Source organism: Triticum urartu, chromosome 2 (assembly GCF_003073215.2).
Source record: "Triticum urartu cultivar G1812 chromosome 2, Tu2.1, whole genome shotgun sequence".
NCBI lineage: Eukaryota > Viridiplantae > Streptophyta > Magnoliopsida > Poales > Poaceae > Triticum > Triticum urartu.
Window position 1 is genome coordinate 612,900,349 of NC_053023.1, and position 26,734 is coordinate 612,927,082.

General features: G+C 41.8%; 1 pseudogene; it reads left to right on the top strand.

Annotated features, from left to right (window-relative positions):
* The window catches only part of LOC125533780, a 73,713-nt pseudogene that overhangs the window by 9,879 nt on the left and 37,100 nt on the right, over positions 1-26,734 (top strand).

Sequence of the window (26,734 nt, forward strand, 5' to 3'; positions counted from 1 at the left end):
AATATTTCATGTGGTGCCTTGATCCTCTTTCCATCTTGCGCCTCGTTCCTGGCAAGCCAAAGGTCGTATAGCGGTTGCACCATCGCATGTCTCGCGTTGTCAGATGCTTCCGCTAGACACTGCAGTAGCCAGCGCGCTACTTCTCCCTGGGAGTCAAACTAGCATGGTGGGATCGCCACCATATCTCCCATCTCCGAGCGAAATAGCTGCCAAAACTGTATAGAGTGTTGACACGACCAAAACCGATGAATAATGGTTTCCTCATGACCACATACGGCGCAAAAGACTCCAGGCTTAGTCCTCCTCCTGTGTAGCTCCGACCCAACTGCCAATCCATTTGAAACCAGTCTCCATAGATGAATTTTGGCCTTCCCCGGTGCGTTGGTGTCCCATAGTGCCATATACCCCTTATGTTTGTTCACTGAGCTAGAAGACTCCGGCCGTCTAGAGCTCGTTCTCAACATGGCCATTCTCAAATGATATGTAGAACGTACCGAAAAAACTCCATTTTTCATGTGGTTCCACGCTTGATAGTCCTCAATGCCCACACCACCCACCACAATATGTAGGATGTCGTTTGCATCATCCGGGGAGAACATTTCGAAGACCCGGTCTCGGTTCCATGTTTTACCATCCGCCTCAAGGAGGTCAGCCACCCTTGTCACCCCTGGCATATAGATCTGACCAAGTGGCTTCATGGAACCGTTCCTCGGAATCCAGTTATTGTGATGTATATTAACATTGGAGCCGTCCCCAATTTGCCAAACTATCCCTTCTCTAAGGAGGTCTCTCCCGTGCAGAATACTCATGTAAGTGTATGAGGTTGTCAAAGGGCACGTCGCACTCAGGATGGAATCGTCTTTGAAGTAACGCGCCTTGAGCACTCTCGCCACCAAAGCCTCCAGGCATTGTAGCACTCGCCAGGCTTGTTTTGCTAGTAGGGCCTGGTTGAATGCCACCAGATCATGGAACCCCATACATCCATCCCGCTTGGAAGTGCACATTTTCTGCCAGGAGATCCAATGTACCTTTCGCTCACCGTCCTTTGCCCCCCACCAGAATTTCGAAGAGATAGAATTCAGATTCCGGCACGTTTTCTTTGTGAGGTAGAAACAACTCATGGTGAAAGTTGGTACTGATTGGAGACCAGACTTGATGAGAACCTCCCTTGCTTTCTTAGACAGACCCAAACCCTTCCATCCGCTACATTTTACTTTCGAGCTCTCTGTGACATACTGAAATGTACCTTCTTTCGATCATCCAACCAGTGTTGGGAGACCGATGTACCGTTCACTTAGTGCTTCCGAGGACACACCCAACACCGACTTGAGCTCTTCTTTAGTGGTATCTTGACTGTGACGCCCCTGATTCAATCGTACACTAATCATACATGCAAACATGTATGATCAAGATCAGGGACTCGCGGGAAGATATCACAACACAACTCTACAAATAAAATAAGTCATACAAGCATCATATTACAAGCCAGGGGCCTCGAGGGCTCGAATACAAGAGCTCGATCATAGACGAGTCAGCGGAAGCAACAAATCTGAGTACAGACATAAGTTAAACAAGTTTGCCTTAAGAAGGCTAGCACAAAATGGGATACATATCGAAAGAGGTGCATGCCTCCTTCCTGGGATCCTCCTAAACTACTCCTGGTCATCGGCAGCGGCCTGCATGTAGTAGTAGGCACCTCCCGAGTAGTAGCAGTCGTCATCGACAGTGGCGTCTGGCTCCTGGACTCCATCGTCTGGTCACAGTAATTGGGTATAGAAAGGGGGAAAAGGGGGAGCAAAGCAACCGTGAGTACTCATCCAAAGTACTCGCAAGCAAGGAGCTACACTACATATGCATGCATTGGTATTAAATGGAAAAGGGATAACATATGTGTACTGAACTGTAGAATGCCAGAATAAGAGGGGGATAGCTAGTCCTGTCGAAGACTACGTTTCTGGCCGCCTCCATCTTGCAGCATGTAGAAGAGATTAGATGGTAAGTTCACCAAGTAGCATCGTGTAGCATAATCCTACCCGGCGATCCTCTCCTCGTCGCCCTAAGAGAGAGCGATCACGGGTTGTATCTGGCACTTGGAAGGGTGTGCTTTATTTAGCATCCAGTTCTAGTTGTCATAAGGTTAAGGTACAACTCCAAGTCGTCATGTTACCGAAGATCACGTCTATTCGAATAGATTAACTTCCCTGCAGGGGTGCACCACATTTCCCAACACGCTCGATCCCCTTTGTCCGGACACACTTTTCTGGGTCATGCCCGGCCTCGAAAGATCAACACACTGCAGCCCTACCTAGGCACAACAGAGAGGTTAGCACGCTGGTCTAAATCCTATGGCGCAGGGGTCTGGGCCCATCGCCCATTGCACACCTGCACGTTGCATGGGCGGCCGGAGAGCAGACCTAGCAACCTTGAGTACAAAGGAAGTTGTGTTACGTAGTCCAACCCGGCGCGCGCCGCTAAGTCGCTGATGTCACGAAGGCTTCGGCTGATACCACGACGTCGAGTGCCCATAACTGTTCCTGCGTAGTTGGTTAGTGTGTATAGGCCAGTGGCCAGACTCAGATCAAATACCAAGATGTCATTAAGCGTGTTATTTTGACATAACTGCGGACGCTGACCAGGGCCAGGCCCACCTCTCTCCTAGGTGGTCTCAACCTGCCCTGTCGCTCCGCCTCAAAGTAACAGTCGGGGGCCGTCGGGAACCCAGGCCCACCACTACCTGAGTGGAACCACCTGCCCCTTCAACCCCCAACATCGGAATCACTTGCGGGTACTCAATGAGTCGACCCGACTTTAGTCACAACATGTAATATGTATAAAGTATATAATATATACCCGTGATCACCTCCCGAGTGATCACGGCCCGATAGGATAGCATGGCAGACAGACAAGAATGTAGGGCCACTGATTATAAACTAGCATCCTATACTAAGCATTTAGGATTGCAGTTAAGGTATCAACAGATGTAACAACAATGACAGGCTATGCATCAGAATAGGATTAACGGAAAGCAGTAACATGCTACACTAGTCTAATGCAAGCAGTAGAGAGAGAATAGGCTATATCTGGTGATCAAGGGGGGGTGCTTGCCTGGTTGCTCTGGCAAAAAAGAGGGGTCGTCAACAGCGTAGTTGATCGGGGCACTAGCAGCGGCGTCAGTCTCGTAGTCTATCGGAGAGAAGAGGGGGAAGAAACAATGAATATCAAACAGATGCATAGCGATGCATGACATGACTAATAACCCACAAGTATAGGTGATCACAACATTTTTCGAGGGTAGAGTATTCAACCCAAATTTATTGATTCGACACAAGGGGAGCCAAAGAATATTCTCAAGTATTAGCAGCTGAGTTGTCAATTCAACCACACCTGGAAAACTTAGTATCTGCAGCAAAGTGTTTAGTAGCAAAGTAATATGATAGTAGTGGTAACGGTAGCAAAAGGTAATGATAGCAAAAGTAATGTTTTTGGTATTTTGTAGTGATGATAGCAATAGCAACGGAAAAGTAAGTAAGCAAAGAACAATATATGGAAAGCTCGTAGGCAATGGATCGGTGATGGAGAATTATGCCGGATGCGGTTCATCATGTAACAATCATAACCTAGGGTGACACAGAACTAGCTCCAGTTCATCAATGTAATGTAGGCACGTATTCCAAATATAGTCATACGTGCTTATGGAAAAGAACTTGCATGACATCTTTTGTCCTACCCTCCCGTGGCAGTGGGGTCCTTATGGAAACTAAGGGATATTAAGGCCTCCTTTTAATAGAGTACCGGAACAAAGCATTAACACATAGTGAATACATGAACTCCTCAAACTACGGTCATCACCGGTAAGTATCCCGATTATTGTCACTTCGGGGTCAATGGATCATAACAAATAATAGGTGACTATAGACTTGCAAGATAGGATCAAGAACTCTCATATATTGATGGAAACATAATAGGTTCAGATCTGAAATCATGGCACTCGGGCCCTAGTGACAAGCATTAAGCATGGCAAAGTCATAGCAACATCAATCTCAGAACATAGTGGATACTAGGGATCAAACCCTAACAAAACTAACTCGATTACATGATAGATCCTATCCAACCCATCACCGTCAAGCAAGCCTACGATGGAATTACTCATGCACGGCGGTGAGCATCATGAAATTGGTGATGGAGGATGGTTGATGATGACGATGGCGATGGATTCCCCTCCCCGGAGCCCCGAACGGACTCCAGATCAGCCCTCCCAAGAGGTTTTAGGGCTTGGCGGCGGCTCCGTATCGTAAAACGCGATGAATCCTTCTCTCTAATTTTTTTCTCCCCGAAACCAAATATATAGAGTTGGACTTGAGGTCGGAGGACCTCCAGGGGGCCCACGAGGTAGGGGGCGCACCCTAGGGGGGCAGGCGCGCCCCCCACCCTCGTGGACAGGTGGTGGGCCCCCTGGCCTTCTTCTTTTGCAAGGATTTTTTATATATTCTGAAATGTTGTTCCGTGAAGTTTCAGGTCATTCCGAGAACTTTTGGTTCTGCACATAAATAGCACCATGGTAATTCTGCTGAAAACAGCGTCAGTCCGGGTTAGTTCCATTCAAATCATGCAAGTTAGAGTCCAAAACAAGGGAAAAGGTGTTTGGAAAAGTAGATACGACGGAGACGTATCAACTCCCCCAAGCTTAAACCTTTGCTTGTCCTCAAGCAATTCAGTTGATAAACTGGAAGTGATAAAGAAAAACTTTTACAAACTCTGTTTGCTCTTGTTGTTGTAAATATGTAAAGCCAACATTCAAGTTTTCAGCAAAGATTATAACTAACCACATTCACAATAACGCTTAGGTATCAAGTTTACTCATATCAATGGCATAATCAACTAGCGAGCAATAATAATAAATCTTGGATGACAACACTTTCTCAAAACAATCATAATATGATATAACAAGATGGTATCTCGCTAGCCCATTCTGAGACCGCAAAACATAAATGCAGAGCATCTTTAAAGACCAAGGACTGACTAGACATTGTAATTCATGGTAAAAGAGATCCAGTCAAGTCATACTCAATGTAAACTAATAGTAATGAATGCAAATGACAACGGTGCTCTCCAACTGGTGCTTTTTAATAAGAGGATGATGACTCGGCATGAAAGTAAATAGATAGGCCCTTCGCAGAGGGAACCAGGGATTTGTAGAGGTGCCAGAGCTCGGTTTTGAAATAGAGGTGAATAATATTTTGAGCAGTATACTTTCATTGTAAACATAACAACCAAGAGATGGCGATATCTTCCATGCTACACACATTATAGGTGGTTCCCAAACATAATGGTAAAGTTTATACTCCCCCTTCCACCAACAAGCATCAATCCATGGCTTGCTCGAAACAACAAGTGCCTCCAACTAACAAGAGTCCCAGGGGGAGTTTTGTTTGCAATTATTTTGATTTGATTTGCATAAAGCATGGGACTGGGCATCCCGGTGACCAGCCACTTTCTCGTGAGTGAGGAGCGGAGTCCACTCCTCTTGAGAATAACCCGCCTAACATGGAAGATACGGACAACCCTAGTTGATACATGAGCTATTCGAGCATACAAAATAGGATATTTATTTGAAGGTTGAATTTAGCACATACAAATTTACTTGGAACGGCAGGTAGATACCGTATATAGGTAGGTATGGTGGATTCATCTGGAATAACTTTGGGGTTTATGGAGTTGGATGCACAAGAAGTATTCCCGCTTAGTACAGCTGAAAGCTAGCAAAAGACTGGGAAGCGACCAGCTAGAGAGCGACAACAGTCATGAACATGCATTAAAATTAATCAACACCGAATGCAAGCATGAGTAGGATATAATCCACCATGAACATAAATATCGTGAAGGCTATGTTGATTTTGTTTCAACTACATGCGTGAACATGCGCCAAGTCAAGTCACTTAAATCATTCAAAGGAGGATACCACCCTATCATACCGCATCACAACCATTTTAATAACATGTTGGCACGCAAGGTAAACCATTATAAGCTCCTAGCTAATCAAGCATGGCACAAGAACTATGATCTCTAGTTGTCATTGCAAACATGTTTATTCATAATAGGCTGAATCAGGAACAATGAACTAATCATATTTACAAAAAACAAAAGAGGTCGAGTTCATACCAGCTTTTCTCATCTCAATAAGTTCATATAATCATCATTATTGCCTTTCACTTGCACGACCGAGTGATGTGAATAATAATAAGAGTGCGCGTGCATTGGACTAAGCTGGAATCTGCAAGCATTCAATAAACAGGAGAAGACAAGGCAATATGGGCTCTTTTGTCAGATCAACAATAATGCATATAAGAGCCACTTCAACAATTTAATTATGGTCTTCTCCTATCGACCCCCAAAGAAAAGAAATAAAACTATTTACACGGGAGAGCTCCCGACAAGCAAAAGAAGAACAGGAAATCTTTTTGGGTTTTCTTTTTAATTACTACTACAAGCATGGAGAGTAAACTAATTAAAATCTACAACTAATTTTTTTGGTTTTTCTTAAGGTTTATCAAACACACAAGAAGATAGCATAAAAAAGGAAAATAAACTAGCATGGATGATACAATGAAAAAGTATGAGCACCGACATCAAGCAATGAGTGTGTGAACATAAATGCAATGTCGGTGAGAAATACGTACTCCCCCAAGCTTAGGCTTTTGGCCTAAGTTGGTCTATGGCCACGGCTGGCCTGGCGGATATCCATAATAGTAGTTGGGGTCATACTGCGATGCAGCGGCTATTGCCTCCTAAGCTACAGTGTGGCGACGAGCGGCCTCCGCCCTCCTCTCGTACTCATCTGCCTCCTCTCTGGTAATAACATGTATTCCTTTTGCGTGATAATCCAAGAAGGCAGGAGCAGGGAGAGTAATATGGACAGCACGGCGTCTGTCAAAGATTAGTCGATACTGGAGAGGTGATTCATTCCTCTTTACAAACTGGTGGTGAACCATAGCATTAAAGTCTAGGTAAGCAGGGGTAATTCAATATCATCTTCGTGTATGGCTATACCAAGAAAATTAGCTATGCGGGTTGCATAAATTGCACCAAAGAAGTATCCATTAAATCTATTAAGATGCAACCTACGTGCAACAATGGCTCCCAAATTATAAAATTTATCTCCTAACACAGCACTCCTAAGAATACTAAGGTCAGGAACACACATGTGACATGCCTCATCTTTAACATTAATGCATCTACCTATGAAGAGAGAAAAATAATGTATAGCAGGAAAGTGAATGCTCCCTATAGTGGCTTGTGTTATATCTCTAGATTCTCCCACAGTTATACTAGCAAGAAAATCTCTAAATTCAGATTTGCGAGGATCCCTGATACTACCCCATTGTGGAAGTTTGCAAGCAGTGGTAAAATCCTCTAAGTCCATAGTGTAAGAATTTCATACAGATCAAACAGGATAGTTGGAGAATTACGTGAAGATGAAAATTCAAACCTCCTCAAAAGGAACTAGTGAGATGATGATACTGGCTGCACTTTTCTTCCTCGAAGCTCACCAGATCGGCGTACGCAAATATGCGTTAAATTCTTCTTTTATGCCCGCTCGATCTATAAAATTTTCCGAAGGCCATTCACAAGGACGCACTGGAGCGTCTCTTGGTGTCTCTTCATCAGCATCACGCATTGCAAGCCTGGGTCCTTGCTTCCTTGAAGAACCACCTTGGAACATTTTCCTAAGCATATTTCTTCCTCTGAAAAATTCTGAAATTTTTTAGTAAACTCAAAATAAAAGTAAACCAAACTCAATAATATTGATAGCAACTACTCCTACAAGTGCCTAGGGCCTATATCATGCATCAAAACTACTTTTGACCATATAAATTTGACATGCAAGCTCAAGAACAGGGTCACCTAAGCAGCAAAAATTTGCAATGAATAAAGCACTAGAACAAAAACTAATTGGACCAATGGAGGAGTCACATACAAAGGAACAATCTCCCCAAGCAGTTTTGTGAGAGGTGCTTTGAGCAAGGAGATTGAAAATGGCAGCAAAATGAGCTTGGACTCGGGTTTGAGTTGGATATTCGTGTTTGGGGAGGAAGAAGGAGTGTGTGGGTGAAAGGATAAGTAGAGGAGGGTCACCGTGGGCCCACGAGGCAGGGGGCGCGCCCTCCACCCTCGTGGGCAGGTGGGTGACCCCCCTGCTGTGTTCTCAGTGCCAAATATTCTCAAATATTCTAGAAAAAAATCATATTTAAATTTCAGGGCATTTGGAGAACTTTTATTTTCAGGGTATTTTTATATTGCACGGATAATCAGATAACAGACAGAAAAATACTATTTTTATTTTATTTAATATAAATAACAGAAAGTAAAAATGAAGGTACAGAAGGTTGTGCCTTCTAGTTTCATCCATCTCATGATCATCAAAAGGAATCCACTAACAAGGTTGATCAAGTCTTGTTAACGAACTCATTCCGAATAACATGGAACCAGAGAAATTTCGAATAACACTACATTACATCAACGGGGATATGCACATCCCCAATAATAAGAATATCATATTTCTTCTTGACAATAGGAAGAGGAAATTCAAAACCTCCAAATATAATCGATGGAATTTTTCCAATAGAGTTGATACTATGAACTTGAGGTTGTTTCCTCGGAAAGTGTACCGTATGCTCATTACCATTAACATGAAAAGTGACATTGCCTTTAGTGCAATCAATAACAGCCCCTGCAGTATTCAAAAAGGGTCTTCCAAGAATAATAGACATACTATCGTCCTCAGGAATATCAAGAATAACAAAGTCCGTTAAAATAGTAACGTTTGCAACTACAACAGGCACATCCTCACAAATACCGACAGGTATAGCAGTTGATTTATCAGTCATTTGCAAAGATATTTCAGTAGGTGTCAACTTATTCAAATCAAGTCTATGATATAAATAGAGAGGCATAACACTAACAACGGCTCCAAGATCACATAAAGCATTTTTAACATAGTTTCTTTTAATGAAGCATGGTATAGTTGGTACACCTGGATCTCCAAGTTTCTTTGGTATTCCACCTTAAAAGTATAATTAGCAAGCATGGTGGAAATTTCAGCTTCCGGTATCTTTCTCTTATTTGTAACAATATCTTTCATATACTTAGCATAAGGATTCATTTTGAGCATATCAGTTAATCGCATATGCAAAAAGATAGGTCTAATCATTTCAGCAAAGCGCTCAAAATTCTCATCATCCTTTTTCTTGAATGGTTTGGGAGGAAAAGGCATGGGTTTCTGAACCCATGGTTCTCTTTCTTTACCATGTTTCCTAGCAACAAAGTCTTTCTTATCATAACGTTGATTCTTTGATTGTGGGTTATCAAGATCAACAGCGGGTTCAATTTCTATATCATTATCATTACTAGGTTGGGCATCATCATGAACATTATTATTGACATTATCACTAGTTTCAGGTTCATTACCAGATTGTGTTTCAGCATTAGAAATAGAAATATCATTTGGGTTCTCAGGTGTTTCAGTAATATGTTCACTAGAAGCATGCAAAGTCCTATCATTTCTCTTTTTCTTCCTTTTAGAAGGACTAGGTGCATCTATATTATTTCTCTGAGAATCTTGCTCAATTCTCTTAGGGTGGCCTTCAGGATACAAAGGTTCCTGAGTCATTTTACCACCTCTAGTCATAACTCTAACAACATTATCATTATTCTTACTATTCAATTCATTGAGCAAATCATTTTGAGCTTTAAGTACTTGTTCTACTTGAGTGGTAACCATAGAAGCATGTTTACTAATAAGTTTAAGTTCACCTTTGACATTAGCCATATAATCACGCAAGTGTTCAAGCATATTTGAATTGTATTTCAATTTTCTACCAAAATAAGCATTAAAATCTTCTTGATTAGCCATAAATTTATCAAACTCATCTAAGCATGGGCTAGCAAACTTAGTAAATGGGATTTCAGCTTTATCATATCTATAGAGAGAATTTACCTTTACTACCTGTGTCGGGTTATCAAGACCATGAGTTTCTTCAATAGGTAATGGATTAAGATCATATGTTTCTTCAACAGGCGGTAAATTAAGACCGTGTATTTCTTCAATAGGAGGTAAATTCTTAACATCTTTAGCTTTAATACCTTTTTCTTTTCATAGATTTCTTTGCCTCTTGCATATCTTCAGGACTGAGAAATAGAAGACCCCTCTTCTTCGGTGTTGGTTTAGGAATAGGATCAGGAATTGGCTCCGGAGGTGTCAAATTATTTTCATTTGTCAACATATTATTCAATAGAATTTCAGCTTCATCCGGTGTTCTTTCCCTGAAAACAGAACTAGCACAACTATCCAGGTAATCTCTGGAGGCATCGGTTAGTCCATTATAAAAGATATCGAGTATTTCATTTTTCTTAAGAGGATGATCAGGCAAATCATTAAGTAACTTGAGAAGCCTCCCCCAAGCTTGTGGGAGACTCTCTTCTTCAATTTGCACAAAATTATATATATCCCTTAAAGCAGCTTGTTTCTTATGAGCGGGGAAATATTTAGCAGAAAAGTAGTAAATCATATCCTTGGGACTACACACACAACTAGGATCAAGAGAATTAAACCATATCTTAGAATCACCCTTTAATGAGAACGGAACTATTTTAAGGATATAAAAGTAGCGAGTTCTCTCATCTTTAGTGAACAGGGTGGCAATATCATTTAATTTAGTAAGATGTGCCACAACAGTTTCAGATTCATAGCCATGAAAAGCATCAGATTGAACCAAAGTAATTATATCAGGATCAACAGAGAATTCATAATCCTTATCAGTAACACAGATAGGTGAAGTAGCAAAAGCAGGGTCAGGTTTCATTCTAGAATTTAGAGATTGCTGATTCCATTTAGCTAATAACCACTTGAGTTCGTATCTATCTTTGCAAGCTAAAATAGCTAAAGAAGCTTCTTTATCAAAAACATAACCCTTAGGAATAACAGGAAAGTCTTCATCATCACTTTCATCAGTATTATCAGATTCAATATTTTCAATTTCTCTAGCCCTAGCAAGTTGTTCGTTAAGAAATTCACCAAGTGGCACAGTAGTATCAAGCATAGAAGTAGTTTCATCATAGGTATCATGTATAGCAGAAGTGGCATCATCAATAACATGCGACATATCAGAACGAATAGCAGAAGCAGGTTTAGGTGTCGCAAGCTTACTCAAAACAAAAGGTGAATCAAGTGTAGAGCTAGATGGCAGTTCCTTACCTCCCCTCGTAGTTGAGGGATAAATCTTGGTTCTTGGATCTTTCAAGTTCTTCATAATGATAAACAGATACAAATCCCAAGTGACTCAAAGAATAGAGCTATGCTCCCCGGCAACGGTGCCAGAAAATAGTCTTCATAACCCACAAGTATAGGGGATCGCAACAGTTTTCGAGGGTAGAGTATTCAACCCAAATTTATTGATTCGACACAAGGGGAGCCAAAGAATATTCTCAAGTATTAGCAGCTGAGTTGTCAATTCAACCACACCTGGAAAACTTAGTATCTGCAGCAAAGTGTTTAGTAGCAAAGTAATATGATAGTAGTGGTAACATTAGCAAAAGGTAATGGTAGAAAAAGTAATGTTTTTGGTATTTTGTAGTGATGATAGCAATAGCAACGGAAAAGTAAGTAAGCGAAGAACAATATATGGAAAGCTAGTAGGCAATGGATCGGTGATGGAGAATTATGCCGGATGCGGTTCATCATGTAACAATCATAACCTAGGGTGACACAGAACTAGCTCCAGTTCATCAATGTAATGTAGGCATGTATTCCGAATATAGTCATACGTGCTTATGGAAAAGAACTTGCATGACATCTTTTGTCCTACCTCCCGTGGCAGCGGGGTCCTTACGGAAACTAAGGGATATTAAGGCCTCCTTTTAATAGAGTACCAGAACAAAGCATTAACACATAGTGAATACATGAACTCCTCAAACTATGGTCATTGATGACCCACAAGTATAGGGGATCTATCGTAGTCCTTTCGATAAGTAAGAGTGTCAAACCCAACAAGGAGTAGAAGGAAATGATAAGCGGTTTTCAGCAAGGTATTCTCTGCAAGTACTAAAGTAAGTGGTACCAGATAGTTTTGTGATAGGATAAATTGTAACGAGCAACAAGTAACAAAAGTAAATAAAGTGCAGCAAGATGGCCCAATCCTTTTGTAGCAAAGGACAAGCCGGAACAAACTCTTATAATAGGAAAAGCGCTCCCGAGGACACATGGGAATATCGTCAAGCTAGTTTTCATCACGTTCATATGATTCGCGTTCGATACTTTGATAATTTGATATGTGGGTGGACCGTTGCTTGGGTGTTGTTCTTACTTGAACAAGCATCCCACTTATGATTAACCTCTATTGCAAGCATCCGCAACTACAACAAAAGTATTAAGGTAAACCTAACCATAGCATGAAACATGTGGATCCAAATCAGCCCCTTATGAAGCAACGCATAAACTAGGGTTTAACCTTCTGTCACTCTAGCAACCCATCATCTACTTATTACTTCCCAATGCCTTCCTCTAGGCCCAAATAATGGTGAAGTGTTATGTAGTTGACGTTCACATAACACTACTAGAGGCTAGACAACATACATCTTATCAAAATATCAAACGAATACCAAATTCACATGACTACTCATAGCAAGACTTCTCCCTTGTCCTCAGGAATGAACGTAATTACTCACAAAGCATATTCATGTTCATAATCAGAGGGGTAATAATATGCATATAGGATCTGAACATATGATCTTCCACCAATTAAACCAACTAGCATCAACTACAAGGAGTAATCAACACTACTAGCAACCTACTAGCACCAATCCCGGACTTTGAGACAAGAATTGGATACAAGAGATGAACTAGGGTTTGGAGATGAGATGGTGCTAGTGAAGATGTTGATGGAGATTGCCCTCTCCCGATGAGAGGAGCGTTGGTGATGACGATGGTGATGATTTCCCCCTCCCGGAGGGATGTATCCCCGGCAGAACAGCTCTGCCGGAGCTCTAGATTGGATCCGCCAAGGTTCCGCCTCGTGGCGGCGAAGTCTCGTCCCGAAAAGTTCCTTCTTATTTTTTTTCTCATCAAAAGACTTCATATATGAGAAGATGGACGTCGGAGAGCCACCAGGGGGCCCACGAGGTAGGGGGGCGCCCTAGGGGGGGCGCCCCCACCCTCATGAGCAGGGTGTGGGCCCCCTAGCCTTCATCTTTGGCGAGGATTTTTCTTTATTTATTTTAAGACGTTCCGTGGAGTTTCGGGACTTTTGGAGTTGCGCAGAATAGGTCTCTAATATTTGCTCCTTTTCCGGCCCAGAATTCTAGCTGTCGGCATTCTCCCTCCTTATGTAAACCTTGTAAAATAAGAGAGAATAGCCATAAGTATTGTGACATAACGTGAAATAACATCCCATAATGCAATAAATATTGATATAAAAGCATGATGCAAAATGGACGTATCAACTCCCCCAAGCTTAGACCTCGCTTGTCCTCAAGCGAAAAGCCGATAACAATAAATATGTCCTCATGTTTAGAGGTAGAGGCGTCGATAAAAATATAATACGGACATGAAGGCATCATGATTATTCTCATAACAACAACATATATAGATTTTGTCATATGATTACTTATGTTCAAGTGATGATCTATTCACAATGCAAAAGTATAAATCATAAACCTTATTGGGCTCCGACAAACTATAATCTCAGTCATTGAAGCAATTGCAATTTATCATAACATCAGAAAGAGTCTATGTCAGAGCTAAAAAGCAAGTCCACATACTCAACTATCATTTAGTCCTCCATAATTGCTAACACTCACGCGATACTTGTGGTTACGGAGTTTTAATCGGACACAGAGAAAGATAGGGGCTTATAGTTTTGCCCCACAACCTTTTACCTCAAGGGTAATGTCAACAATAATGGTTCATGCTCCCCTACATCCAATTAGATATAGATATCATGTTCTTTCCAACATGCCGAGCTTGCCAAATGATAAAATGAAAAAGAAAAGGTGAAGATCACCATGACTCTTGCATAATGTAGAAGATAATAATAAAGGATAGGCCCTTCGCAGAGGGAAGCAGAGGTTTCCATGCGCTTTTATGGTTGGATATATAAAATCTCAATGCGAAAGAACATCACTTTATATTGCCCCTTGTGATATGAACCTTTATTATGCAGTCCGTCGCTTTTATTACTTCCACATCACAAGATCGTATAAAGCTTATTTCTCCCACACCAATCAATCATACATATTTAGAGCAATTTTTATTGCTTTGCACCGATGACAACTTACTTGAAGGATCTTACTCAATCCATAGGTAGATATGGTGGACTCTCATGGCAAAACTGGTTTAGGGATTTTGGAAGCACAAGTAGTATTTCTACTTAGTGTTGAGAATTTGGCTAGCATGAGGGGGAAAGGCAAGCTCAACAAGTTAGAGGATCCATGAAAACATACTTTATCTCAGATATAAGAGAGACATAACTCATTACGTTGTCTTCCTTGTCCAAAATCAACTCTTTAGCATGTCATATTTTAATGAGTGCTCCCAATCATAAAAGATGTCAACGATAATATATCTATATGTGAAAACCTCTCTTTCCTTATTACTTCCTATTAATTGCAACAATGACCAAAGCTATGTTTGCCAACTCCCAACAACTTTTAATCATCATACTCTTTCTATGTGAAGTCATTACTCTCAATAAGATCAATATGAACTTTTTGTTTCTTTTTATTCCTTTTCTCTTTCTTTTATTCACCCAAGATCATGGCAAAATAATCAAGCTCTTCACTCAACACTAATCTTTATTATATATAGCTCATGGACTCGATTACAAAGGGAGACCATAAAGCAAAACTCAAAACTAGATCATGCCATAAACTTTATTCTACTAGATCAAGATACTACTAATAGGATCGAACTAAGAAAAACGGTAAAGATAGGAGTTGTGATTGTGATACGATACCGGGGCACCTCCCCCAAGCTTGGCAGTGCCAAGGGGAGTGCCCATACCCATGTGATTATGTCTCCTTTGTCGGTGAAGAAGGTGGAGGTGACGGATAATCACACATCAAGCGTAAGAGGTCCTCCAGCTTGCGAATAATGCCCTTGAGTGCGACAATATGCTCCTTCAACAAAATATTTTCTTGTGTGAGATACTTGTTTTGTATACGAGCTAACTCAATCATCTTGAAAGCTTCGATCTCAGTTGGGGTAAGAAGGTTATGATTTAGTTGAAGGATGTCTTTTGCTGCCGGAGCTTGATCCTCCGTGGCCTTCTTGATCCTTTCATCCTTGCTGACCCTCGTGGGTTCTTTCCTCTTCGGATCTATCTTCATTAGCAAAGCATCGTTGTCACCATTGTTGGAGGAGGGAGACAACATGATGCTTAGCCTGGAAAACCCTGACAGAAAACAGCCCGAAACAAGAACAGAAGAGATTTGCGTGATACGGGAGTCAAAACCTTCGGGAGGTTATATAATGAATTTTTACCGACCAAAATACGTATCGTGCAAGAAAACGGAGTCCGGAAGGCACACGAGGTGCTCACGAGGTAGGGGGCGCGCCCACCACCCTCGTGGGGCCCTCGTGTCCTTCCCGAACTGCTACTTATTTTTCTATTTTATAAATATTCCAAAACGGAGAAATATTGCCTTAAAATTGTTTTGGAGTCGGTTTACTTACCGTACCACATACATATTCCTTTTCGGAGTCTGAAACATTCCGGAAAGTGTCTCTTATGTATTCCTCCGGGGTTACGGTTTCAATAATATTGGTTTCAACATTTATGGGATTACCTGAGATATAATGTTTAATTCTTTGACCGTTTACCACTTTCGGATTCGTGCCCTCGAAGTTGTTGATCTTTATGGCACCGGAACGATCGACCTCTTCGATAACATAGGGGCCTTCCCATTTAGAGAGAAGTTTTCCTACAAAAAATCTTAAACGAGAGTTGTATAGCAATACATAATCACCTACATTAAACTCACGCTTTTGTATCCTTTTGTCATGCCATTTTTAACTTTTTCTTTAAACAACTTGGCATTTTCATAAGCTTGGGTTCTCCATTCATCAAGTGAGCTAATATCAAATAACCTCTTCTCACCGGCAAGTTTAAAATCATAGTTGAGCTCTTTAATAGCCCAATATGCCTTATGTTCTAGTTCGAGAGGTAAGTGACATGCTTTTCCATAAACCATTTTATACGGAGACATACCCATAGGATTTTTGTATGCAGTTCTATAAGCCCATAATGCATCATCAAGTTTTTTGGACCAATTCTTTCTAGACCTATTAACAGTCTTTTGCAAAATTAATTTCAGCTCTCTATTCCTCAACTCTACTTGACCACTAGACTGAGGGTGATAAGGAGATGCAATTCTATGATTAACATCATATTTAGCAAGCATTTTACGGAAAGCACCATGAATAAAGTGTGAACCACCATCAGTCATTAAATATCTAGGGACTCCAAACCTCGAAAAAATAACTTCCTTAAGCATTTTAATAGAAGTGTTATGATCAGCACTACTAGTTGGAATAGCTTCTACCCACTTAGTAACATAATCAACAGCAACTAGAATATGTGTGTATCCATTAGAGGCAGGAAAAGGTCCCATATAATCAAAGCCCCAAACATCAAATGGTTCAATAACAAGAGAATAATTCATAGACATTTCTTGACATCTACTAATATTACCAATTCTTTTACATTCATCACAAGACAAGACAAACTTACGGGCATCCTTGAAGAGATTAGGCCAATAAAAACCAGATTGCAATACCTTATGTGCAGTTCTATCTCCAGTGTGGTGTCCTCCATAAGACTCGGAATGACACTTGCGTAGGATCTGTTCCTGTTCATGCTCAGGTACACAACGTCTAATAACACCATCTACTCCTTCTTTATAAATATGTGGTTCATCCCAAAAGTAATGTCTTAAATCATAGAAAAACTTTTTCTTTTGCTGGTATGTGAAGCTAGGTGGTATAAACTTAGCAACAATATAATTAGCATAATCAGCATACCATGGAGTACTACGAGAAGTACTTATAACATTTAATTGTTCATCAGGAAAGCTATCATTAATAGGTAGTGGGTCATCAAGAATATTTTCTAACCTAGACAAGTTGTCTGCAACAGGGTTCTCAGCTCCCTTTCTATCAACAATATGCAAATCAAATTCTTGTAGCAAGAGAACCCATCTAATAAGTCTAGGCTTAGCATCTTTCTTTTCCATAAGGTATTTAATAGCAGCATGATCAGTTTGAATAGTTACTTTAGAATCAACAATATAAGATCTGAACTTATCACAAGCAAATACAACTGCTAAAAGCTCCTTTTCAGTAGTAGCATAATTTCTTTGAGCATTGTCTAGAGTCTTACTAGCATAATGAATAACATTTAATTTCTTATCAACTCTTTGCCCTAGAACAGCACCTACAGCATAATCACTAGCATCACACATAATTTCAAAGGGTGGGTTCCAATCAGGTGGTTGAACAATAGGTGCAGTGACTAATGCTTTCTTAAGTATTTTAAATGCTTCTGCACAATCATCATCAAAGACAAATGGTATATCTTTTTGCAATAAATTAGTCAGAGGCCGAGAAATTTTTGAGAAGTCCTTAATGAACCTCCTATAAAATCCAGCGTGACCAAGGAAACTTCTTATACCTTTGATGTCCTTGGGACATGGCATCTTTTCAATAGCATCAACCTTGGCTTTATCAACTTCAATACCTCTTTCAGAAACTTTGTGCCCCAAGACAATACCTTCATTAACCATAAAGTGGCACTTTTCCCAATTCAAGACAAGATTAGTTTCTTCACATCTCTGCAAAACTCGATCAAGATTGCTCAAGCAATCATCAAAAGAGGAACCATAGATGGAAAAGTCGTCCATGAAAACCTCACAAATCTTTTCACAAAAGTTAGAGAATATAGCCATCATGCATCTTTGAAAGGTAGCAGGTGCATTACATAAACCAAAAGGCATACGTCTATAAGCAAAAGTACCAAAAGGGCATGTAAAAGTAGTCTTTGATTGATCTCTAGCCGACACAGGTATTTGAGAGAAACCAGAATAATCATCTAGAAAGCAATAGTGTGTATGTATGCATAATCTTTCTAGCATTTGATCAATAAAAGGTAAGGGGTAATGATCTTTCTTAGTAGCTTTATTTAATTTGCGGAAATCGGTTACCATCCTATAACCTGTGATAATTCTTTGTGGAATCAATTCATCTTTATCATTAGGAACAACAGTAATACCTCCCTTCTTAGGGACACAATGGACAGGAGTTACCCACTCACTATAAGCAACGGGATAGATTATACCTGCCTCCAAAAGCTTTAGTATTTCTTTTCTTACCACTTCTTTCATTTTAGGATTCAGACGTCGTTGAGGATCACGAACTGGTTTGGCATCTGCTTCCAAATTTATTTTATGTTGACATAGAGTGGGACTAATGCCCTTAAGATCATCAAGAGTATATCCAATAGCAGCACGATGCTTCTTCAGAGTTTTCAATAATCTTTCTTCTTCATGCTCTGAAAGGTTAGCACTAATAATAACAGGATATATCTTCTTTTCATCAAGATAAGCATATTTAAGATTATCAGGCAAAGGTTTAAGCTCAAACACGGGATCACCCTTGGGTGGAGGAGGATCCCCTAAAATTTCAACAGGCAAATTGTGTTGCAGAATAGGTTCCTGTTTAAATAATACTTCATCTATTTCTCTTCTTTCATTCATGAACATATCATTTTCATGGTCTAGCAAATAGTGTTCTAAAGGATCACTAGGAGGTACGGCAATAGAAGCAAGACCAATAATTTCATCCTTACTAGGTAATTCTTCCTCACGATGTTGTTTACTAAATTTAGAGAAATTAAACTCATGAACCATATCATCCAAGCCAATAGTAACAACATTCTTTGTGCAGTCTATGGTAGCATTGATAGTATTTAAGAAGGGTCTACCAAATATAATGGGACAAAAGCTATCTTGTGGGGAACCAAGAACAAGAAAATCAGCAGGATATTTAGTTTTCCCACACAAGACTTCAACATCTCTAACAATTCCAATTGGTGAAATAGTATCTCTATTGGGAAGTTTAATTGTGACATCAATATCTTCTAACTTAGCAGGTGCAATTTCATTCTTAATTTCTTCGTATAAGTCAATAGGTATTACACTAGCACTAGCACCCATATCACATAAGCCATGATAACAATGATCTCCTATTTTAACAAAAATAACAGGCACGCCTACCACAGGTCTATGTTTATCTTTATCACAAGGTTTAGCAATTCTAGCAGTTTCACCTTCAAACTGAATAACATGCCCATCAATATTATCAGACAAGAGATCTTTAACAATAGCAATATTAGGTTCTACTTTAACTTTCTCAGGAGGTGTATAAGTTCTAATATTGCTTTTACGAACAACGTTTGAAGCTTTAGCATGATCCTTTATTCTAACAGGGAAAGGTGGTTTCTCAACATAAGAAGTAGGAACAATAGGATCATTATAAGTGACAGTCTTTTCTTCAACCTTAATAGGTGCAGCTACTTTTACTTCTATGGGAGTATGATATTTAAACCACTTCTCCTTAGGGAGATCAACATAACTAGCAAAAGATTCACAGAAAGAAGCTACTATCTCAGAGTCAAGTCCATATTTAGTGCTAAACTTACGGAAAATATCGGTATCCATAAAAGATTTAACACAGTCAAACTTAGGTGTCATACCTGACTCCTTACCTTCGTCGAGGTCCCAATCTTCAGAGTTGCGTTTAATTCTATCCAATAAATTCCATCTGAATTCAGTAGTCTTCATCATAAAAGAGCCAGCACAAGAAGTATCGAGCATGGTGCGATTGTTATCAGAAAGCCGAGCATATAAATTTTGAATAATCATTTCTCTTGAGAGCTCATGATTGGGGCATGAATATAACATTGATTTAAGCCTCCACCAAGCTTGAGCGATGCTTTCTCCTTCGCGAGGCCAGAAATTATATATATAATTGCGATCACGATGAACAAGATGCATAGGGTAATACTTCCGATGATATTCCAGCTTCAATCTTTTATAGTCCCATGATCTCATATCATCACATAGCCTATACCATATCAATGCGTCTCCCTTCAAAGATAAAGGGAAGACCTTCTTCTTAGCAACATCATCGGGTATACCTGCAAGCTTAAATAATCCACAAACTTCATCCACATATATTAAGTGCTCATCAGGATGCTTTGTACCATCTCCTGTAAAAGGGTTAGCTAGCAGTTTTCCATCATACCCGAAGGAAATTCAAAAGGAGTTTCATTTTCAATAGGTTCAGTAGGTTGAGGAGCAAATCTTTGCTCTACTGGACGGGGTGAAGATACCCCGAACAAGCCCCTTAGAGAATTACTTTCCATAGTAACAAGTGACAGTAAATTTCAGCACACTATATAAATTTTTCCTTACCAAATTCCACCTACCAAAGACGCTACACTCCCCGGCAACGGCGCCAGAAAAGAGTCTTGATGACCCACAAGTATAGGGGATCTATCGTAGTCCTTTCGATAAGTAAGAGTGTCGAACCCAACGAGGAGCAGAAGGAAATGATAAGCGGTTTTCAGCAAGGTATTCTCTACAAGTACTGAAGTAAGTGGTAACAGATAGTTTTGTGATAGGGTAAATTGTAACGAGCAACAAGTAACAAAAGTAAATAAAGTGCAGCAAGATGGCCCAATCCTTTTGTAGAAAAGGACAAGCCGAAACAAAATCTTATAATAGGAAAAGCGCTCCCGAGGACACATGGGAATATCGTCAAGCTAGTTTTCATCAGTTCATATGATTCGCGTTCGATACTTTGATAATTTGATATGTGGGTGGACCGGTGCTTGGGTGCTGTTCTTACTTGAACAAGCATCCCACTTATGATTAACCTCTATTGCAAGCATCCGCAACTACCACAAAAGTATTAAGGTAAACCTAACCATAGCATGAAACATGTGGATCCAAATCAGCCCCTTACGAAGCAACGCATAAACTAGGGTTTAAGCTTCTATCACTCTAGCAACCCATCATCTACTTATTACTTCCCAATGCCTTCCTCTAGGCCCAAATAATGGTGAAGTGTTATGTAGTCGATGTTCACATAACACTACTAGAGGCTAGACAACATACATCTTATCAAAATATCAAACGAATACCAAATTCACATGACTACTCATAGCAAGACTTCTCCCTTGTCCTCAGGAACGAACGTAATTACTCACAAAGCATATTCATGTTCATAATCAGAGGGGTAACAATATGCATATAGGATCTGAACATATGATCTTCCACCAATTAAACCAACTAGCATCAACTACAAGGAGTAATCAACACTACTAGCAACCTACTAGCACCAATCCCGGACTTTGAGACAAGAATTGGATACAAGAGATGAACTAGGGTTTGGAGATGAGATGGTGCTAGTGAAGATGTTGATGGAGATTGCCCTCTCCCGATGAGAGGAGCGTTGGTGATGACGATGGTGATGATTTCCCCCTCCCGGAGGGATGTATCCCCGGCAGAACAGCTCTGCCGGAGCTCTAGATTGGATCCGCCAAGGTTCCGCCTCGTGGCGGCGGAGTCTCGTCCCGAAAAGTTCCTTCTTATTTTTTTCTCATCGAAAGACTTCATATATGAGAAGATGGACGTCGGAGAGCCACCAGGGGGCCCACGAGGTAGGGGGGCGCCCCCACCCTCATGAGCAGGGTGTGGGCCCCCTGGCCTTCATCTTTGGCGAGGATTTTTCTTTATTTATTTTAAGACGTTCCGTGGAGTTTCGGGACTTTTGGAGTTGCGCAGAATAGGTCTCTAATATTTGCTCCTTTTCTAGCCCAGAATTCCAGCTCCGGCATTCTCCCTCCTTATGTAAACCTTGTAAAATAAGAGAGAATAGCCATAAGTATTGTGACATAAAGTGAAATAACAGCCCATAATGCAATAAATATTGATATAAAAGCATGATGCAAAATGGACGTATCAGTCATCACCGGTAAGTATCCCGATTATTCTCACTTCGGGGTTAACGGATCATAACACATAATAGGTGACTATAGACTTGCAAGATAGGATCAAGAACTCTCATATATTGATGAAAACATAATTTGTTCAGATCTGAAATCATGGCACTCGGGCCCTAGTGACAAGCATTAAGCATAGCAAAGTCATAGCAACATCAATCTCAGAACATAGTGGATACTAGGGATCAAACCCTAACAAAACTAACTCGATTACATGATAGATCCCATCCAACCCATCACCGTCCAGCAAGCCTACGATGGAATTACTCACGCACGACGGTGAGCATCATGAAATTGGTGATGGAGGATGGTTGATGATGACGATGGCGACGGATTCCCCTCTCCGGAGCCCCGAATGGACTCCAGATCAGCCCTCTCGAGAGGTTTTAGGGCTTGGCGGCGGCTCCGTATCGTAAAACGCGATGAATCCTTCTCTCTGATTTTTTCTCTCCCCGAAACCAAATATATAGAGTTGGAGTTGAGGTCGGAGGAGCTCCAGGGGGACCATGAGGTAGGGGGCGCGCCCCACACCCTCGTGGACAGGTGGTGGGCCGCCTGGCCTTCATCTTTTGCAAGGATTTTTTATATATTCCGAAAAGTTGTTCTGTGAAGTTTCAGGTCATTCCGAGAACTTTTGTTTCCGCACATAAATAACACCATGGTAATTCTGCTGAAAACAGCGTCAGTCCGGGTTAGTTCCATTCAAATCATGCAAGTTAGAGTCCAACACAAGGGCAAAGGTGTTTGGAAAAGTAGATACGATGGAGACATATCAATGACAAGTAGCGGTGCTAGGGGTGCCCTAACGCGGTATGAGGTGATACCGGTGAAGGGGGAAACATCCGGGAAAATATCCCCGGTGTTTCGCGTTTACGAACAAATGAATCGGAGGGGAAAAGTTGTGTGTTCGCTATGCTAGGGATGCGTGGCGGACAAACGGGCTGCATATCCGGATTCGTCTCGTTGTTCTGAGCAACTTTCATGTACAAAGTTTTTTCATCCGAGGTGCGGTTTATTTTATATTAATTTTAAAAGATTTAATTTAATTTTGGCATTTATTTAATTGTTTTAATTTAACATTATCCAGAAGAGTGCACGCTGACGTCAGCATGACGTCAGCATGATGTCAGAGGTCAACAGAGGTCTTGACTGGTCAACTGACGTGTGGGTCCCATTCGTCATTGACTGTTTAGTCTAATTAGGGTTTAACTAATCTAATTACTGTTTAGTTAAACTAACTAGTTAATTAGACTAACTAAACATGATTAATTAATTAATTAATTAATATATTTTTAATTCTTTTTTTAATTTTTCTGTGGGCGGGGCCCATAGGCCTTAACGGGCGCTAGGCAGTGGTTACGGGCACGGGCGCGGGCGTGTGGGCACCAGGCGCTGGGGTGCAACCCGCCCGGTGCGAGGGGAGGTCGCTGGCGACAGCAGAGCCCGCATGACGCCGCAGGCGAGTAGGGGGTGAGTCCGCGGGCGCGGGATGGCAGACGGCGCGGGCAGGGGAAGCTGCGCAGGCGAGCGGCAGAGGCAGGCGCGCGGCTTGGCGCCGGTGGCCGTGGACGGGGGAGAGGCCGTGGCGAGTGGAAGCAGGGCGACGGAGGCGAGGCCCGGGCGGCGCGGCCACGGGCGTAGTGGTGCGGGCGCGGCTGCAGCAGGGGGATACGGGCGGCAGGGCAGAGCGGGGCCGTAGCAGGCGCCGCCGCAACCGCACCAGCAGCGCAGCGCGCAAGCAGCAGGGGCGAGGGTGTGGCCGGCGAGCCAGCGGCGCGGGCACGGAGGAGGCGGAGCGCGTTGACCGCGGGGTGAGGGGGAGGGGTGGTCGTGGCGAGCAGAGGCAAGAGCGGGGGCGGGCGTGGCCGGACGGAGGAGGGGCGCCAGCGAGCAGGACTGCGCGCGGGGAGCGGCAGAGGGGGCGTGCGCGGCCGTGACCACGGTCGGCGAGCGGGAACAGGGGAAGGAGAGGAGGGGCGTGTCTCACGTCGGGTTCATAGGGACGGGGCAGTGGTGCTCGGGGGGGGGGAGGGGGGGACGACGTGCTTAGGGGGAGGCAGGCCAGCGGGGTAGACGACGAGGTGGCCGAGGCGGCGTTCCAGGTGACGACGGACGAGGTGTAGGCGGCGGCGGGCGATGGCGGTCTGGGGCGGCGACCTCCTCCCCTCGATCCCGATCCAATCGGGAGAGAGGGGGGAGATATTTCGAGGGGAAGGAGTGGGGTGTCGGTGGGCGAGTGGGCAAGTGGGGGAGGTTATGGGGTGCGGGGGTGGGCCAGCTCATTCGGGCGGCTGTGGCCAACTGGGCCGGAGCCCGGGGGTTCTTTTCCCTTTCTTCTTTTTTTGTTTTATTTTACCTTTCTTTTATTTATTTCCTTTCTGTTTTATTTCTAGTTTCTTTATCATTTAGTTTTTATCTAATATTAAAATGATCCCTAATTTAGTAATACATTAAAACCCACTACAACAAAAGGTTTTACCCCAAAAAAACTTAGTTTAGTATTTTGTTAATTATAAAAGCATTTAAATATTGGTTTTTGCTACTGTTTTATTCACCTAAGGGTATTTAAACATTTTATTAAAATGGGGTTTCTTCACCATAATTACCTATGCATTATTTGGCACGTTTAGAGCATTTTAGTTCTAATGTTTGGAAACTTTTATTGTTTGACTTAAATTCAAATTTGAATTTGAATCAGTTTTTAAATAACGCAAGATTAACAACAGTAACCGTGTGATGTGGCATCATTAACGCGGGGTTACTGTAGCCTAATTATCCGGGCGTCACAATTCTCCTCCACTACAAGAAATCTTGTCCCGAGATTTAAGAGGGGGACTAAGGGGGAAACGTCTGGTTACGAAATTCTAACGAATCTTCTCGGTCTTGGTTGCTCTTCCCAAAGTAGTTGATCCCTTTTGGTGATGTCTTCATTTCTCTGCTCGAGGTCATCATGATGAAGTGGCCATCCTTCCTTCGGAGTCTTCATCATACTAACGAAAGATTAAGGGGGTATACCGGAAGAATGGACCTCTGCAGGGTAGACTATCTGGTAGACAACAACGAGGAAGGTGGCGGAAAGTAACTCTCGAATTGAAATTTAAGACAATATCGAGAGCAAAGTAAGAAGGTGCAAAATAGAACTTTCAAGCGCATAGGCAATCGTTCATTGCCTGAAGCGAAGTGCGAAAGGGGTTCAGAGCAATGGGAATAAGTACTGCGTCTGATACCAGATTGACGATCTCATCGGAAGGTGGCTCGTGAATTACACACGAGGCCACGCGCGAGGAATAACTTTGGGACCAGGGGTGTACAGGAGAGTCAGGTTTCGATCCTGTGGAACTGTGGGTTATAGGCCCACCATTTGGGTTAAAAGCAGGAAGGGCGGTGACGTCTTGCACGATCATGAAAGCAAGGCATGTCAGAGGATAGTCTGTCGGTTATGTCGGCAACAACATCGGTACCAAGGGCGAGGGACGAAGAGAACCATTTTCCTGCTCATTGAACGAGGCAGACCAATAGGCAAAGTTCTCGTCCATCGGGGGTTACCGGAATGCTATCAACAAAAGCAACAGGGTCTTACTGACACGGTTGTAGACCAAGGTGTTTTACATAAGCAGGAGGATATTACTGCTTAGATCATATAGGTCACCAGTAAGGTTAAACAAAACTGTGGAAAGGAAAAGGTGATCATCATATTAAATAGAACAATGGAAAGGCCAATGTGTTTAAACACATATTTCAGGGTATACCTTCTCAACGACAAACAGAGCATGATATCCATGGCAGGATATAATGTAGAAAATTCTTTAGGTATGGGAGAGAAATTTCATGACATTACCCATATAGCGGTGTTTGGATAATTGAGCAGGAAACATTTAGCATTGGGCTTCAAATGTTCTTGTTGAAAATCGGAGTACCTCAAACATGCTTCGAGATAGTATTGACATGGTCATCAAGTAAGGTTCAGAATTTGGATGGACGAAGGATCCATCAGGAACAACTTGTAGAATAAGTTTTACAACTTCCTCACAGAAGAATGGATATCCTTCCTAAAAAGGAAGCTATAATAATAGGGCCTCCGGCCAGGTGTGTTAGGCACGACATCACCTTACCGGGTCACATAAAGACCAATGTTATAACTATTGGAAATATGTTCCAACCATTATATCTGACCAAGATTCATATCTGATTGGTGTCAGGATAACTCGGACTTAGTATGCCTGAGGAGAAAAGGCGCAACACAAATTGACGAGATGACAATGTAAGATTCTCGAGAAATGAACTATGGGAGCGAGTTCCGACACAAGAGTTCATCATTAAACCAAGGAGAGTATGAGGAGGTGGCTGATGATCTCAGCGACAATTCATTGAGATTTTCAAAAGATGGATTTCCACACTTATGTGAACAAGGAGATAACATTTGTCACATCAAATGATATAATGAGGTATGCTTGAGGAAAACATACACAGTTAAACATTGGTTGAAAGGTGCACCCGAAATATGGGCTTAGGTAGCATGATCAATGTTAGAATGGTGATTCGATAACCAATGGTCTAAGAATGAAATATCGACCATTGACTTCAAAGCAATAGGGTTGCTAGAAGTTTTGAAGTCACACATC